General features: G+C 41.0%; 2 long non-coding RNA genes across 2 annotated transcripts; both read right to left on the bottom strand.

The window, feature by feature from the left end:
- Positions 1 to 3,303: 3,303 nt before the first annotated feature.
- On the bottom strand, positions 3,304 to 6,698 carry LOC146365994 (uncharacterized). The gene is made up of 3 exons (XR_014798625.1): positions 6,264 to 6,698; positions 4,068 to 4,201; positions 3,304 to 3,660 (listed from the first exon to the last, which is right to left on the bottom strand). It is a non-coding gene; the product is annotated as an uncharacterized LOC146365994 (long non-coding RNA).
- Positions 6,699 to 8,104: 1,406 nt separating this feature from the next.
- LOC146365993 (uncharacterized) lies at positions 8,105 to 8,952 on the bottom strand. Its single transcript, XR_014798634.1, has 2 exons — positions 8,869 to 8,952; positions 8,105 to 8,461 (listed from the first exon to the last, which is right to left on the bottom strand). It is a non-coding gene; the product is annotated as an uncharacterized LOC146365993 (long non-coding RNA).
- Between the last annotated feature and the right edge of the window lie 10,565 nt (positions 8,953 to 19,517).

Here is a 19,517-nt window from a genome sequence, read left to right as displayed (position 1 = left end):
GTCATGACATTCATTTCAGTCAATTCATATTGTTATAAAAGTACATAATTAACAAATGTATTAGGAATCATTTTAGTTAGCATTGATCTTATACAAGGTAAAATGCATCCTATACATAAGCAAATCAATGTCAACAGTCCAAAAACAGGAATTAATATTTTCAAAAGAAGATGCCACCAAGGACCAGACATTAACCAAGCTATCCAGCCTTGTGGTGCATCTACTCCTGTCGTGCGATTCATTATGTATTTCTGCAAGTAAACAACTGAATGTCAAAAGTCAAACAAGAAGAATCATCATTCTCAAAAAATTCTCATATGTCACTACAATCCAACTGTATACAGACATAGGCATTTAAACGCATCAGTTGACTTTATTGTTTGTCCATGTGGCTCTCAGCTAACTTCAAAGCTGTAGCCTGGTCAAAACCCTTCTTTATGACTCCTATCAACCCCCCAAATCTTCTCACTGTAGGCATCCTGTGGGGGTTAGAGTCAACTGGTGAATTATCTGCATTTACAACTCTTCTCCTGTCCTGTTGTCACTACAGAAAACGATTTGTAAAGGAAATTGGATCAAGCTGTTTTGATCTTCTTGGCTCAAAACCTCAAGTGTTCATAATGTAAATGTAGACAAAAGGCTCTGTTTACATCCTTCTTGCAGAAGACAAAAGAATAGGTGATGTTGCACAAATTCCATGGTAAATCTCCAACTTGGACTAATCCATTGCCCTTCATATACATAGGCAACTGGCCTGTTTCCAGTTCGTTTAGCTGTTCAATGTCCTGCAGCAAGTTAGATACTTGGAGTCAGACTAGCAGGTCTGTCGTACCAGAGCAGTTCACCTTCCCAGCTACTGGTGAATCAACCTTCCATTCAGGTTCAGAGGAGTTGAAAAGTTGGCAGTGTTCCAAGTACGTTTACTGCTGGATGTGTTGCTAAGGCAACCAAACAAACTGTCTCGCTCTCAGTGATGCTATATGGCCACAGTCCAGAAGAATGCGTAGCCAGTGGCATCACAAGCATAACCATTGGTCTCGTTGTTTATGTGAGCGGTTGTGTTCTTAAACTGCCACCAGTAGTTGTTGAAAACCCATGCGGGTACTGGGTGTGGTTTGCTCTGTCCCAGTGCGCTCCCTGTCATCCCACTCTGGGTCCACAGGCTCAAGAAGGCGCACAGCACATTCCCAGCCATTCTGATGAGTACCTGTGGCTCAGTTGGTTTCTTCACCGGATTGAGACGAGGGGCCCTGGAGGCTTTCCCCCCCCTTTGTACCCGGTCTTCCTGCCACTTACCCCGAGCTGGCCTGGATGTGTGTCACCTTCTTGCAGTGCGCTCGATGTATCCAAGTGTTTCTTCCAGCAATCTTCACTGCTGTGGTCGTTGTTGCTTGTTGGTTATAGTAACACTCTGTATTGTTGGAAAATGTCAAATGTTAGAAGTTGGCAGAAAACATAGCGGCCTTGAAGAGTGTGTAGAGAAAGCCAGCCCACATCAGCAGCAGTTAAGCTATGTTCTGATTAACGGCTTTCACCCACCCACTGCTGACTTCATTAGGAAACAAAATTTTAATCAAAACACAGACGGATCCGTTGAATGCATGAATGCAGGAAGTTATTACAAATTTAAAAAAAAAGAAAAAGAAAAAAAAAGTCACAAAGCTCTGACCATAGATTTTAATTGAGGTGGATAAATGCTAAAAGTAGTGAGGTTGCACCTCCACATGACGACAGGGTGGATGTGTTTCTCTGTTTTTAAAGCAGTGGAAAGATGACAGCAACATCCTAGGTTGCGTGCTGATTTAACCTTTTAAATGCCACTTTCTGTGTCTGTGAATTTACCAGCGGAGTGTTATTTATGACCTAGTATTGCCAAATGCAGAGGTCACTTTGAGAAAGTGTGTAAACACCTGCGCAGCGCTAACATTTACATTCTCTTTTCTACGGCAGAGGGTTAATCATGTGATCTGATTCTGTCATTTATAGGACATACAACAGGTTAATTTTTTTTCCACAGGATAACTGTGATTACAGGTTATATTTTGGTTATGCAATTACACTATGTTGTTGAGAAAATGTTGGAGAAAATGTGAATACAATGTGAAACACACTGTGTTTGAAACCAGTATTACTTCTTTTGCAGCAGAGTGTTAACTTTATGAACTTTTTGCAGCACCTCTGGAATCTGCTGATCCAGGACTGACCTCCAGGATGCTTCATATGTTTTGCTAATGTTTGTTTCTCTCTAAGAGTGCTTGTGAAGGATTCAGCACAGACAGACAAGTGATGTTAGAGTAGAAGTGCAGTGATTGTGTGACATTTGTAGTGTTTGGCTCATTGTCTGATTACTGTTGAGCTCACAGTGATGAAAAGTGTGAGTGACATTGCTTAAGGAAAGTCACTGGTTACAGTAATGTTGAATAAACACATGGGATGATCCATGTCTGGGGCGAATGGCAAAACTGCTCAAAGAAGGCGCTTTCAACTCGTCATATCTTCTAGATGTATTTTTCTTTAGAGACCTGAAAACCGCCTTGATTTTTTTTTTTTTTTTTTTTTTATTAAAGCCTGCTGATTGTTACAGTGAAAGAATGATGTCGACAGCCCGTGTACTTTTGGAGTTACAGAACATTTTGTAACACGAAGAAACAGCAGTTTTCACCTCTCAGTTGTGGTAAACGCTTGAAATATATTATGGAGAACGTGCTTTGGGAGCGAGAGACCCGGGTTGAAATCTAGCCAGTGGCAGTATCTAATATCTTTCCCTAATTCACTTTATAATTACAAATTCTCAACACTTGAACATTCCCACGTGTGTTCTGATCAAAACAGTGCAAGAATGAGCTCTTTAGCGTTTGATTTTCAACTTATCCACATTTCTTTGCGGACACTCCTGCATGTCACAAATACATTGCACAAAGCGCATCTGTGGCTGTGTACCATTCGTGGTGCGTTGGCTCCCTCTACTGGTACGCGCCTCATTCAAATGTCGCCACACATTTAAAAATGCAGGGTGTCTTTACACTGTCATAGCTTCTAGATAGATTTCTTCAGAGACCTGAAAATCGCTGTGATTATTCACCATAGCCTGCTGAGTCTTACAGTGAAAGAACGATGTCAACGTATAGCATCGTCAGTTACTTTAATTGTGTTTGGGGTTTTTTTTTTATCAAATCCTACAAAACAGGACCATTGTGACACAAAACCTCTCACACACTAACACAAACTCTTTATACAGACACAGAGCTTTCCGTGTATAAATAAGGCAGACAAAAATGCATAAAACACAAGCTATCAACAGACTGTTGGTGGACACCATGTCACTTTATTTTGTTTTTATCTTGTTTCTTTTTGGTGTAGCCTCATTAAACAAAATGTTTATAAAAATGACCACTTTTATTATGAATTATTATGAAATGAATAATTCATTATTAATTATTTATTATGAACACACCTGCCACCCTCAAGTGGAGGTGGCAGAGAGGAGGCACTTGGAGTTTCGGTCGAGAAAGTGTCCGTGTGACTGAGTCCTGTCCCATCGCTGCTTCAAGGTCTGTCGGTCCAGCTTGTTGAGGGCCTGAGAGCAAAGACGGATATCCTGGACCAGCTCTGACAAACTGTCCAGGTCTTGACTCTCCCAGGGGCCAGAGACCTGACAACCTGCAGGTTAAGCAACAAAGAAACATTTTACTTCATATCCATAATTTCCATTTTCCCCCCTATAAATATTTGACATCCAAATGTAGCCTATGAGCTAGCATCCAGCAATATTTTCTGCCCCATAAAATGGAAAATTAATTCACAACTAATCTTTTTTTTTTTAATCTTCAAACCACACTTCTATATTGTAATGTCTGTGTGTGTACTCATCATGTAACACCTCTGTGCATACATACTAAATGTTCAAACTTAGAAATGTGTCAAAAGGAAACAGACTGATAGCAAGAAACAAACTGTTGCCAAGTACAACTTTGCACAGGTGATAAAAACATCAAAGAAATCCAAATTGTGAATTAGTGTGAAACTCCATGTCCATGGAGTATCTCCAAGTTCACACATATGCATACCTTCGAGGTTTAGAAGTGTCAGTGGTCGACGGGCCTCTCTGACAGACGCCAGGATGTTGTGAAGTCCCGCTGATGTAACAGACGGATTTCCTGACAGATTCAGACTCACCAGTGTGGGACACGACGAGAGGCACCTGTGAAATAATAATAAAAAGTCCAACAGGCCAGTAAAGAGTGACAATTTAAACAAAGGCAAAGCCCTAATAACATGAGTAATAACTGAGCCGTAGAAATGACGCCCGCACACACAAACCTCGCCAAGGTAGCTAGTAACCCTGTGTAAACACATTAGTCAACAATTAAATGTTCAGCTTGTTTAACTCCCAGCTCCACCCACAGCCTGTATCCTAGAAGACAAAGTCTTTAAGTTAAAACAACTTCACATTTGCAACCAACTGCAGCTCATAAGTGTAATAAAGTATTCAGCATCACAGAGACAAGGATCGTTGCAGGTTTATTCTTAACTCATTAAACTCCTACTTTTTTCCATAATTTGTTCCAAATCATTTAACATCTCAACGTCATTCCACATTGTAATCAGTGACTTCCCTTAAGTTTGTCACTCACCATGAGTCCAATAGTAGTCAGATAATGAGCCCCATGTAACTATTCTGTAACCACTGAACATCTGTTCAATTGTCACTTGTCTGTCTGTGCTGAATCCTTTACAAGCACTCTTAAAGGAAAACAAACATTAGCCAAACACACGGTTCATCCTGGTCATCCTGGTCATCCCAATTCTGTTAATCTATCCTTTTGCCGCTGCACTCATATCATTTGATTACTTTTTCTTAAGACATTCAGTCTCTAATTCCTCTGTTTTCATGTTGCAACGTCTCTCACCAGCTCACAAGCTATATTCAGACTTGCTGTTTGACGCACACACACACACACACACACACACTCTCTCTCTCTCTTCTCTTCTCACTCTCTCAAACCAACACAGTCCACATTGATTATTCTTCTGGACCTCAGCGGATCCACCAAAATTCATGTAAGTATATCAACCATTCACAGATTTATTTCTTTTCCTCAGACCACGCCGGATCTGTTAATATCAACAACGCTGCACACTCAGAATTGTACAGCTGATTCTTCCCTTCAGACCGCGCCGGATCTGTTACTTCAGCACAATAAACACTGATTTTCCTTCTAAATCAGTTTACCAAGAGCCACAAAACCATTTCTGACTCGATTTTCTGAAATTCTGTGTCACTTAAACATCCTGACAGCACCAGGTGTTTTCTGTCGGACTTCCTCGTCCCAAATGACTCTTTTTACTCACAAATAAGTGTATCTCAAAATGATCTTCTGATCATAGCTATTCCTGAGGCCACAAATCTCAGCAGCGCCACCTGAGTAAAATCTTAGTAAACCTCTTTACTAAGGAGGAAGTTCTTCAACTTCCTGACCAAACACTTATTGAACCATAAACTGACCAATAACTCTTATATTCTCTTATTCTTTAATCACACACTGGTCTCTTTTCTCTCCTATTTCCTCATAACATCTCATGTTACTTTTATCTCAGTACTGTCTTTTTCTCAAAGTTTCATTATCCTTACTTCAAAGCTTCTCATTACTTCAAAGTTCCCGTTCATCACTGTGTTAATGTTATGCTAACATAGCTGTTTCGCTAGTCACATAGCACATCACTATATACCAGCTAGCCAAACTTCAGTAACCCTACAAACATCACTGCTGCTTGCTTTCCTGTCTTCATGTATGTCGGAAGTGATAGCAGAGCTGTGCCTTTTAATTTGTTTTAGAAATCCCTCAGTCAGAACCTGGTATATGATATTTAGATGGAAACTAGCGAGCTAACTCTCTGCTAACTTCTAACTCCGTTACATTTCAGAAATTCTTTTTTCATGGATGCCTGGGTGTTAAACTTCATTGTTACACCTGGTAGAGCAGCCACACTGATCATTTTATTACAGATGAAAGAATTCAGACAGTTTTTAAACTCTCAGTGATCCTGCAGTGATCGTTTGACTTTGGGACCTGCAGTGTGGTTTGGGTCCAGACACGGCTAATGACCAGACTTAAAGACCAAATTTCGGGTCACTTTTGCCGGTCCCAAGCCCAAATAAAGGAGCTAGCTTGAAGCGTGACATAAAAAACAATAATTGCTAAGAAAAGTGTCATTTGTAGTTCTAAATATATTCTAAATGCATTTAGATCGTTTTTACTCACTTTATGTCTCTTCCACGATCTTATGTCTCTCTCCTATGTTGGTTAGGACCACAGTGATACTGGGAATTCCACGGTGTTCACTGTCTTCAGCAAGCTTACAAGGGCCGGTTGAAGGGCTACAGTCTTATCATACATGTGCAGTGTTCCTACAAGCCATAAGGTTACCTCGAGTGAGGAAGATGATGATTTACAGTCCGTCTGAGTCCATAGGTTGATGTGCAAGCACATTTGTCCCATTCTCCACAGAGGGCAGTGGGCATAGGTGTGACGTCACAAACACTTAAGTTGCTGCGTTAGAGTGACAGCAGAAAATTGTGAGCGTTCCACTTGTATGCGGCAAGAAGTAGGCACACATTGCCAGGGATGTGGTTGGAACGGCTGACTAGATAAGGCCTGGTGTCCAGCTAATGAAAAAGAGCCGAAAATGGGGGTGTGGCTGTGCACTGGTGTGCACTTTAAATGTACCCCTTCTACCCTGCGTTACAGGGCCGCCCAAGTGGCTCATGGGAACGTGACAGGCCCCATGGCAGAGATTGAGGACAGAGGGCAGTGGTTCGAATCCCATGCGGACCAATGTAGGGAAATACAAAAAAAAAATTAGAAAAAGTTTCCTGGCTCTGAAATTCACCTGCTGGCCTTGCTTAGGAGACCACAGGCGAGCCCGCAGTAGAAGGGTTCTCTCTGCTTTTTACCGCTGTCTCAAAACATTTTTTCCATCAATCAATATTGCTTGTTATGGTTGCTATGGACCACCAAACACGCCACGCCACGCATTGTCGCTTTCGCAATCTTTTCTTCATGTCCAAACAAACGCTCAATTTTGCCTTCATTAACACAAATTAGACATCAAAACCTAGGTATTTTTCTTGCCTTTCACAAAATGCCACTGTCATTATTGTAGGACTTGCCGTTTTCTCGCCAATGGCCTCGAAGCAACACAGTTTAAAAATCTCCACATTCAAAGTATATGGAGACTTGAGTGAAAATGACAGCTGAAATTCTGTAACGGAGGCGTTTTCAACTCGTCATATCTTCTAGATGTATTTTTCTTTAGAGACCTGAAAACCGCCTTGATTTTTTTTAAATTTTTTTTTTTTATTAAAGCCTGCTGATTGTTACAGTGAAAGAATGATGTCGACAGCCCGTGTACTTTTGGAGTTACAGAACATTTTGTAACACGAAGAAACAGCAGTTTTCACCTCTCAGTTGTGGTAAACGCTTGAAATATATTATGGAGAACGTGCTTTGGGAGCGAGAGACCCGGGTTGAAATCTAGCCAGTGGCAGTATCTAATATCTTTCCCTAATTCACTTTATAATTACAAATTCTCAACACTTGAACATTCCCACGTGTGTTCTGATCAAAACAGTGCAAGAATGAGCTCTTTAGCGTTTGATTTTCAACTTATCCACATTTCTTTGCGGACACTCCTGCATGTCACAAATACATTGCACAAAGCGCATCTGTGGCTGTGTACCATTCGTGGTGCGTTGGCTCCCTCTACTGGTACGCGCCTCATTCAAATGTCGCCACACATTTAAAAATGCAGGGTGTCTTTACACTGTCATAGCTTCTAGATAGATTTCTTCAGAGACCTGAAAATCGCTGTGATTATTCACCATAGCCTGCTGAGTCTTACAGCGAAAGAACGATGTCAACGTATAGCATCGTCAGTTACTTTAATTGTGTTTGGGTTTTTTTTTTTTATCAAATCCTACAAAACAGGACCATTGTGACACAAAACCTCTCACACACTAACACAAACTCTTTATACAGACACAGAGCTTTCCGTGTATAAATAAGGCAGACAAAAATGCATAAAACACAAGCTATCAACAGACTGTTGGTGGACACCATGTCACTTTATTTTGTTTTTATCTTGTTTCTTTTTGGTGTAGCCTCATTAAACAAAATGTTTATAAAAATGACCACTTTTATTATGAATTATTATGAAATGAATAATTCATTATTAATTATTTATTATGAACACACCTGCCACCCTCAAGTGGAGGTGGCAGAGAGGAGGCACTTGGAGTTTCGGTCGAGAAAGTGTCCGTGTGACTGAGTCCTGTCCCATCGCTGCTTCAAGGTCTGTCGGTCCAGCTTGTTGAGGGCCTGAGAGCAAAGACGGATATCCTGGACCAGCTCTGACAAACTGTCCAGGTCTTGACTCTCCCAGGGGCCAGAGACCTGACAACCTGCAGGTTAAGCAACAAAGAAACATTTTACTTCATATCCATAATTTCCATTTTCCCCCCTATAAATATTTGACATCCAAATGTAGCCTATGAGCTAGCATCCAGCAATATTTTCTGCCCCATAAAATGGAAAATTAATTCACAACTAATCTTTTTTTTTTTTATCTTCAAACCACACTTCTATATTGTAATGTCTGTGTGAGTACTCATCATGTAACACCTCTGTGCATACATACTAAATGTTCAAACTTAGAAATGTGTCAAAAGGAAACAGACTGATAGCAAGAAACAAACTGTTGCCAAGTACAACTTTGCACAGGTGATAAAAACATCAAAGAAATCCAAATTGTGAATTAGTGTGAAACTCCATGTCCATGGAGTATCTCCAAGTTCACACATATGCATACCTTCGAGGTTTAGAAGTGTCAGTGGTCGACGGGCCTCTCTGACAGACGCCAGGATGTTGTGAAGTCCCGCTGATGTAACAGACAGATTTCCTGACAGATTCAGACTCACCAGTGTGGGACACGACGAGAGGCACCTGTGAAATAATAATAAAAAGTCCAACAGGCCAGTAAAGAGTGACAATTTAAACAAAGGCAAAGCCCTAATAACATGAGTAATAACTGAGCCGTAGAAATGACGCCCGCACACACAAACCTCGCCAAGGTAGCTAGTAACCCTGTGTAAACACATTAGTCAACAATTAAATGTTCAGCTTGTTTAACTCCCAGCTCCACCCACAGCCTGTATCCTAGAAGACAAAGTCTTTAAGTTAAAACAACTTCACATTTGCAACCAACTGCAGCTCATAAGTGTAATAAAGTATTCAGCATCACAGAGACAAGGATCGTTGCAGGTTTATTCTTAACTCATTAAACTCCTACTTTTTTCCATAATTTGTTCCAAATCATTTAACATCTCAACGTCATTCCACATTGTAATCAGTGACTTCCCTTAAGTTTGTCACTCACCATGAGTCCAATAGTAGTCAGATAATGAGCCCCATGTAACTATTCTGTAACCACTGAACATCTGTTCAATTGTCACTTGTCTGTCTGTGCTGAATCCTTTACAAGCACTCTTAAAGGAAAACAAACATTAGCCAAACACACGGTTCATCCTGGTCATCCTGGTCATCCCAATTCTGTTAATCTATCCTTTTGCCGCTGCACTCATATCATTTGATTACTTTTTCTTAAGACATTCAGTCTCTAATTCCTCTGTTTTCATGTTGCAACGTCTCTCACCAGCTCACAAGCTATATTCAGACTTGCTGTTTGACGCACACACACACACACACACTCTCACTCTCTCTCTCTTCTCTTCTCACTCTCTCAAACCAACACAGTCCACATTGATTATTCTTCTGGACCTCAGCGGATCCACCAAAATTCATGTAAGTATATCAACCATTCACAGATTTATTTCTTTTCCTCAGACCACGCCGGATCTGTTAATATCAACAACGCTGCACACTCAGAATTGTACAGCTGATTCTTCCCTTCAGACCACGCCGGATCTGTTACTTCAGCACAATAAACACTGATTTTTCCTTCTAAATCAGTTTACCAAGAGCCACAAAACCATTTCTGACTCGATTTTCTGAAATTCTGTGTCACTTAAACATCCTGACAGCACCAGGTGTTTTCTGTCGGACTTCCTCGTCCCAAATGACTCTTTTTACTCACAAATAAGTGTATCTCAAAATGATCTTCTGATCATAGCTATTCCTGAGGCCACAAATCTCAGCAGCGCCACCTGAGTAAATTCTTAGTAAACCTCTTTACTAAGGAGGAAGTTCTTCAACTTCCTGACCAAACACTTATTGAACCATAAACTGACCAATAACTCTTATATTCTCTTATTCTTTAATCACACACTGGTCTCTTTTCTCTCCTATTTCCTCATAACATCTCATGTTACTTTTATCTCAGTACTGTCTTTTTCTCAAAGTTTCATTATCCTTACTTCAAAGCTTCTCATTACTTCAAAGTTCCCGTTCATCACTGTGTTAATGTTATGCTAACATAGCTGTTTCGCTAGTCACATAGCACATCACTATATACCAGCTAGCCAAACTTCAGTAACCCTACAAACATCACTGCTGCTTGCTTTCCTGTCTTCATGTATGTCGGAAGTGATAGCAGAGCTGTGCCTTTTAATTTGTTTTAGAAATCCCTCAGTCAGAACCTGGTATATGATATTTAGATGGAAACTAGCGAGCTAACTCTCTGCTAACTTCTAACTCCGTTACATTTCAGAAATTCTTTTTTCATGGATGCCTGGGTGTTAAACTTCATTGTTACACCTGGTAGAGCAGCCACACTGATCATTTTATTACAGATGAAAGAATTCAGACAGTTTTTAAACTCTCAGTGATCCTGCAGTGTAGTTTGGGTCCAGACACGGCTAATGACCAGACTTAAAGACCAAATTTCGGGTCACTTTTGCCGGTCCCAAGCCCAAATAAAGGAGCTAGCTTGAAGCGTGACATAAAAAACAATAATTGCTAAGAAAAGTGTCATTTGTAGTTCTAAATATATTCTAAATGCATTTAGATCGTTTTTACTCACTTTATGTCTCTTCCACGATCTTATGTCTCTCTCCTATGTTGGTTAGGACCACAGTGATACTGGGAATTCCACGGTGTTCACTGTCTTCAGCAAGCTTACAAGGGCCGGTTGAAGGGCTACAGTCTTATCATACATGTGCAGTGTTCCTACAAGCCATAAGGTTACCTCGAGTGAGGAAGATGATGATTTACAGTCCGTCTGAGTCCATAGGTTGATGTGCAAGCACATTTGTCCCATTCTCCACAGAGGGCAGTGGGCATAGGTGTGACGTCACAAACACTTAAGTTGCTGCGTTAGAGTGACAGCAGAAAATTGTGAGCGTTCCACTTGTATGCGGCAAGAAGTAGGCACACATTGCCAGGGATGTGGTTGGAACGGCTGACTAGATAAGGCCTGGTGTCCAGCTAATGAAAAAGAGCCGAAAATGGGGGTGTGGCTGTGCACTGGTGTGCACTTTAAATGTACCCCTTCTGCCCTGCGTTACAGGGCCGCCCAAGTGGCTCATGGGAACGTGACAGGCCCCATGGCAGAGATTGAGGACAGAGGGCAGTGGTTCGAATCCCATGCGGACCAATGTAGGGAAATACAAAAAAAAATTAGAAAAAGTTTCCTGGCTCTGAAATTCACCTGCTGGCCTTGCTTAGGAGACCGCAGGCGAGCCCGCAGTAGAAGGGTTCTCTCTGCTTTTAACCGCTGTCTCAAAACATTTTTTCCATCAATCAATATTGCTTGTTATGGTTGCTATGGACCACCAAACACGCCATGCCACGCATTGTCGCTTTCGCAATCTTTTCTTCATGTCCAAACAAACGCTCAATTTTGCCTTCATTAACACAAATTAGACATCAAAACCTAGGTATTTTTCTTGCCTTTCACAAAATGCCACTGTCATTATTGTAGGACTTGCCGTTTTCTCGCCAATGGCCTCGAAGCAACACAGTTAAAAAATGTCCACTTTCAAAGTATATGGAGACTTGAGTGAAAATGACAGCTGAAATTCTGTAACGGAGGCGTTTTCAACTCGTCATATCTTCTAGATGTATTTTTCTTTAGAGACCTGAAAACCGCCTTGATTTTTTTTTTTTTTTTTTTTTTTTTTTATTAAAGCCTGCTGATTGTTACAGTGAAAGAATGATGTCGACAGCCCGTGTACTTTTGGAGTTACAGAACATTTTGTAACACGAAGAAACAGCAGTTTTCACCTCTCAGTTGTGGTAAACGCTTGAAATATATTATGGAGAACGTGCTTTGGGAGCGAGAGACCCGGGTTGAAATCTAGCCAGTGGCAGTATCTAATATCTTTCCCTAATTCACTTTATAATTACAAATTCTCAACACTTGAACATTCCCACGTGTGTTCTGATCAAAACAGTGCAAGAATGAGCTCTTTAGCGTTTGATTTTCAACTTATCCACATTTCTTTGCGGACACTCCTGCATGTCACAAATACATTGCACGGAGCGCATCTGTGGCTGTGTACCATTCGTGGTGCGTTGGCTCCCTCTACTGGTACGCGCCTCATTCAAATGTCGCCACACATTTAAAAATGCAGGGTGTCTTTACACTGTCATAGCTTCTAGATAGATTTCTTCAGAGACCTGAAAATCGCTGTGATTATTCACCATAGCCTGCTGAGTCTTACAGTGAAAGAACGATGTCAACGTATAGCATCGTCAGTTACTTTAATTGTGTTTGGGGTTTTTTTTTTTTATCAAATCCTACAAAACAGGACCATTGTGACACAAAACCTCTCACACACTAACACAAACTCTTTATACAGACACAGAGCTTTCCATGTATAAATAAGGCAGACAAAAATGCATAAAACACAAGCTATCAACAGACTGTTGGTGGACACCATGTCACTTTATTTTGTTTTTATCTTGTTTCTTTTTGGTGTAGCCTCATTAAACAAAATGTTTATAAAAATGACCACTTTTATTATGAATTATTATGAAATGAATAATTCATTATTAATTATTTATTATGAACACACCTGCCACCCTCAAGTGGAGGTGGCAGAGAGGAGGCACTTGGAGTTTCGGTCGAGAAAGTGTCCGTGTGACTGAGTCCTGTCCCATCGCTGCTTCAAGGTCTGTCGGTCCAGCTTGTTGAGGGCCTGAGAGCAAAGACGGATATCCTGGACCAGCTCTGACAAACTGTCCAGGTCTTGACTCTCCCAGGGGCCAGAGACCTGACAACCTGCAGGTTAAGCAACAAAGAAACATTTTACTTCATATCCATAATTTCCATTTTCCCCCCTATAAATATTTGACATCCAAATGTAGCCTATGAGCTAGCATCCAGCAATATTTTCTGCCCCATAAAATGGAAAATTAATTCACAACTAATCTTTTTTTTTTTTAATCTTCAAACCACACTTCTATATTGTAATGTCTGTGTGTGTACTCATCATGTAACACCTCTGTGCATACATACTAAATGTTCAAACTTAGAAATGTGTCAAAAGGAAACAGACTGATAGCAAGAAACAAACTGTTGCCAAGTACAACTTTGCACAGGTGATAAAAACATCAAAGAAATCCAAATTGTGAATTAGTGTGAAACTCCATGTCCATGGAGTATCTCCAAGTTCACACATATGCATACCTTCAAGGTTTCGAAGTGTCAGTGGTCGACGGGCCTCTTTGACAGACGCCAGGATGTTGTGAAGTCCCGCTGATGTAACAGACGGATTTCCTGACAGATTCAGACTCACCAGTGTGGGACACGACGAGAGGCACCTGTGAAATAATAATAAAAAGTCCAACAGGCCAGTAAAGAGTGACAATTTAAACAAAGGCAAAGCCCTAATAACATGAGTAATAACTGAGCCGTAGAAATGACGCCCGCACACACAAACCTCGCCAAGGTAGCTAGTAACCCTGTGTAAACACATTAGTCAACAATTAAATGTTCAGCTTGTTTAACTCCCAGCTCCACCCACAGCCTGTATCCTAGAAGACAAAGTCTTTAAGTTAAAACAACTTCACATTTGCAACCAACTGCAGCTCATAAGTGTAATAAAGTATTCAGCATCACAGAGACAAGGATCGTTGCAGGTTTATTCTTAACTCATTAAACTCCTACTTTTTTCCATAATTTGTTCCAAATCATTTAACATCTCAACGTCATTCCACATTGTAATCAGTGACTTCCCTTAAGTTTGTCACTCACCATGAGTCCAATAGTAGTCAGATAATGAGCCCCATGTAACTATTCTGTAACCACTGAACATCTGTTCAATTGTCACTTGTCTGTCTGTGCTGAATCCTTTACAAGCACTCTTAAAGGAAAACAAACATTAGCCAAACACACGGTTCATCCTGGTCATCCTGGTCATCCCAATTCTGTTAATCTATCCTTTTGCCGCTGCACTCATATCATTTGATTACTTTTTCTTAAGACATTCAGTCTCTAATTCCTCTGTTTTCATGTTGCAACGTCTCTCACCAGCTCACAAGCTATATTCAGACTTGCTGTTTGACGCACACACACACACACACACACTCTCTCTCTCTCTCTCTCTTCTCTTCTCACTCTCTCAAACCAACACAGTCCACATTGATTATTCTTCTGGACCTCAGCGGATCCACCAAAATTCATGTAAGTATATCAACCATTCACCGATTTATTTCTTTTCCTCAGACCACGCCGGATCTGTTAATATCAACAACGCTGCACACTCAGAATTGTACAGCTGATTCTTCCCTTCAGACCGCGCCGGATCTGTTACTTCAGCACAATAAACACTGATTTTCCTTCTAAATCAGTTTACCAAGAGCCACAAAACCATTTCTGACTCGATTTTCTGAAATTCTGTGTCACTTAAACATCCTGACAGCACCAGGTGTTTTCTGTCGGACTTCCTCGTCCCAAATGACTCTTTTTACTCACAAATAAGTGTATCTCAAAATGATCTTCTGATCATAGCTATTCCTGAGGCCACAAATCTCAGCAGCGCCACCTGAGTAAAATCTTAGTAAACCTCTTTACTAAGGAGGAAGTTCTTCAACTTCCTGACCAAACACTTATTGAACCATAAACTGACCAATAACTCTTATATTCTCTTATTCTTTAATCACACACTGGTCTCTTTTCTCTCCTATTTCCTCATAACATCTCATGTTACTTTTATCTCAGTACTGTCTTTTTCTCAAAGTTTCATTATCCTTACTTCAAAGCTTCTCATTACTTCAAAGTTCCCGTTCATCACTGTGTTAATGTTATGCTAACATAGCTGTTTCGCTAGTCACATAGCACATCACTATATACCAGCTAGCCAAACTTCAGTAACCCTACAAACATCACTGCTGCTTGCTTTCCTGTCTTCATGTATGTCGGAAGTGATAGCAGAGCTGTGCCTTTTAATTTGTTTTAGAAATCCCTCAGTCAGAACCTGGTATATGATATTTAGATGGAAACTAGCGAGCTAACTCTCTGCTAACTTCTAACTCCGTTACATTTCAGAAATTCTTTTTTCATGGATGCCTGGGTGTTAAACTTCATTGTTACACCTGGTAGAGCAGCCACACTGATCATTTTATTACAGATGAAAGAATTCAGACAGTTTTTAAACTCTCAGTGATCCTGCAGTGATCGTTTGACTTTGGGACCTGCAGTGTGGTTTGGGTCCAGACACGGCTAATGACCAGACTTAAAGACCAAATTTCGGGTCACTTTTGCCGGTCCCAAGCCCAAATAAAGGAGCTAGCTTGAAGCGTGACATAAAAAACAATAATTGCTAAGAAAAGTGTCATTTGTAGTTCTAAATATATTCTAAATGCATTTAGATCGTTTTTACTCACTTTATGTCTCTTCCACGATCTTATGTCTCTCTCCTATGTTGGTTAGGACCACAGTGATACTGGGAATTCCACGGTGTTCACTGTCTTCAGCAAGCTTACAAGGGCCGGTTGAAGGGCTACAGTCTTATCATACATGTGCAGTGTTCCTACAAGCCATAAGGTTACCTTGAGTGAGGAAGATGATGATTTACAGTCCGTCTGAGTCCATAGGTTGATGTGCAAGCACATTTGTCCCATTCTCCACAGAGGGCAGTGGGCATAGGTGTGACGTCACAAACACTTAAGTTGCTGCGTTAGAGTGACAGCAGAAAATTGTGAGCGTTCCACTTGTATGCGGCAAGAAGTAGGCACACATTGCCAGGGATGTGGTTGGAACGGCTGACTAGATAAGGCCTGGTGTCCAGCTAATGAAAAAGAGCCGAAAATGGGGGTGTGGCTGTGCACTGGTGTGCACTTTAAATATACCCCTTCTGCCCTGCCTTACAGGGCCGCCCAAGTGGCTCATGGGAACGTGACAGGCCCCATGGCAGAGATTGAGGACAGAGGGCAGTGGTTCGAATCCCATGCGGACCAATGTAGGGAAATACAAAAAAAAATTAGAAATAGTTTCCTGGCTCTGAAATTCACCTGCTGGCCTTGCTTAGGAGACCGCAGGCGAGCCCGCAGTAGAAGGGTTCTCTCTGCTTTTTACCGCTGTCTCAAAACATTTTTTCCATCAATCAATATTGCTTGTTATGGTTGCTATGGACCACCAAACACGCCACGCCACGCATTGTCGCTTTCGCAATCTTTTCTTCATGTCCAAACAAACGCTCAATTTTGCCTTCATTAACACAAATTAGACATCAAAACCTAGGTATTTTTCTTGCCTTTCACAAAATGCCACTGTCATTATTGTAGGACTTGCCGTTTTCTCGCCAATGGCCTCGAAGCAACACAGTTTAAAAATCTCCACATTCAAAGTATATGGAGACTTGAGTGAAAATGACAGCTGAAATTCTGTAACGGAGGCGTTTTCAACTCGTCATATCTTCTAGATGTATTTTTCTTTAGAGACCTGAAAACCGCCTTGATTCTTTTTTTTTTTTTTTTTTTTTTTTTATTAAAGCCTGCTGATTGTTACAGTGAAAGAATGATGTCGACAGCCCGTGTACTTTTGGAGTTACAGAACATTTTGTAACACGAAGAAACAGCAGTTTTCACCTCTCAGTTGTGGTAAACGCTTGAAATATATTATGGAGAACGTGCTTTGGGAGCGAGAGACCCGGGTTGAAATCTAGCCAGTGGCAGTATCTAATATCTTTCCCTAATTCACTTTATAATTACAAATTCTCAACACTTGAACATTCCCACGTGTGTTCTGATCAAAACAGTGCAAGAATGAGCTCTTTAGCGTTTGATTTTCAACTTATCCACATTTCTTTGCGGACACTCCTGCATGTCACAAATACATTGCACAAAGCGCATCTGTGGCTGTGTACCATTCGTGGTGCGTTGGCTCCCTCTACTGGTACGCGCCTCATTCAAATGTCGCCACACATTTAAAAATGCAGGGTGTCTTTACACTGTCATAGCTTCTAGATAGATTTCTTCAGAGACCTGAAAATCGCTGTGATTATTCACCATAGCCTGCTGAGTCTTACAGCGAAAGAACGATGTCAACGTATAGCATCGTCAGTTACTTTAATTGTGTTTGGGTTTTTTTTTTTATCAAATCCTACAAAACAGGACCATTGTGACACAAAACCTCTCACACACTAACACAAACTCTTTATACAGACACAGAGCTTTCCATGTATAAATAAGGCAGACAAAAATGCATAAAACACAAGCTATCAACAGACTGTTGGTGGACACCATGTCACTTTATTTTGTTTTTATCTTGTTTCTTTTTGGTGTAGCCTCATTAAACAAAATGTTTATAAAAATGACCACTTTTATTATGAATTATTATGAAATGAATAATTCATTATTAATTATTTATTATGAACACACCTGCCACCCTCAAGTGGAGGTGGCAGAGAGGAGGCACTTGGAGTTTCGGTCGAGAAAGTGTCCGTGTGACTGAGTCCTGTCCCATCGCTGCTTCAAGGTCTGTCGGTCCAGCTTGTTGAGGGCCTGAGAGCAAAGACGGATATCCTGGACCAGCTCTGACAAACTGTCCAGGTCTTGACTCTCCCAGGGGCCAGAGACCTGACAACCTGCAGGTTAAGCAACAAAGAAACATTTTACTTCATATCCATAATTTCCATTTTCCTCCCTATAAATATTTGACATCCAAATGTAGCCTATGAGCTAGCATCCAGCAATATTTTCTGCCCCATAAAATGGAAAATTAATTCACAACTAATCTTTTTTTTTTTAATCTTCAAACCACACTTCTATATTGTAATGTCTGTGTGTGTACTCATCATGTAACACCTCTGTGCATACATACTAAATGTTCAAACTTAGAAATGTGTCAAAAGGAAACAGACTGATAGCAAGAAACAAACTGTTGCCAAGTACAACTTTGCACAGGTGATAAAAACATCAAAGAAATCCAAATTGTGAATTAGTGTGAAACTCCATGTCCATGGAGTATCTCCAAGTTCACACATATGCATACAGTGGGGCAAAATAGTATTTAGTCAGCCACCGATTGTGCAAGTTCCCCCACCTAAAATGATGACAGAGGTCAGTAATTTGCACCAGAGGTACACTTCAACTGTGAGAGACAGAATGTGAAAAAAAAAAAAAAAAAAAAAAATCCATGAATCCACATGGTAGGATTTGTAAAGAATTTATTCGTAAATCAGGGTGGAAAATAAGTATTTGGTCAATAACAAAAATACAACTCAATACTTTGTAACATAACCTTTGTTGGCAATAACAGAGGTCAAACGTTTACTATAGGTCTTTACCAGGTTTGCACACACAGTAGCTGGTATTTTGGCCCATTCCTCCATGCAGATCTTCTCGAGAGCAGTGATGTTTTGGGGCTGTCGCCGAGCAACACGGACTTTCAACTCCCGCCTCAGATTTTCTATGGGGTTGAGGTCTGGAGACTGGCTAGGCCACTCCAGGACTTTCAAATGCTTCTTACGGAGCCACTCCTTTGTTGCCCGGGCGGTGTGTTTTGGATCATTGTCATGTTGGAAGACCCAGCCTCGTTTCATCTTCAAAGTTCTCACTGATGGAAGGAGGTTTTGGCTCAAAATCTCACGATACATGGCCCCATTCATTCTGTCCTTAACACGGATCAGTCGTCCTGTCCCCTTGGCAGAAAAACAGCCCCATAGAATGATGTTTCCACCCCCATGCTTCACAGTAGGTATGGTGTTCTTGGGATGCAACTCAGTATTCTTCGTCCTCCAAACACGACGAGTTGAGTTTATACCAAAAAGTTCTACTTTGGTTTCATCTGACCACATGACATTCTCCCAATCCTCTGCTGTATCATCCATGTGCTCTCTGGCAAACTTCAGACGGGCCTGGACATGCACTGGCTTCAGCAGCGGAACACGTCTGGCACTGCGGGATTTGATTCCCTGCCGTTGTAGTGTGTTACTGATGGTGGCCTTTGTTACTGTGGTCCCAGCTCTCTGCAGGTCATTCACCAGGTCCCCCCGTGTGGTTCTGGGATCTTTGCTCACCGTTCTCATGATCATTTTGACCCCACGGGATGAGATC

Source organism: Perissodus microlepis, chromosome 19 (assembly GCF_051167445.1).
Source record: "Perissodus microlepis isolate ML-2025 ecotype Zambia chromosome 19, ASM5116744v1, whole genome shotgun sequence".
Classification (NCBI taxonomy): Eukaryota; Metazoa; Chordata; class Actinopteri; order Cichliformes; family Cichlidae; genus Perissodus; species Perissodus microlepis.
This window is presented reverse-complemented; position numbering and strand designations above follow the sequence as displayed.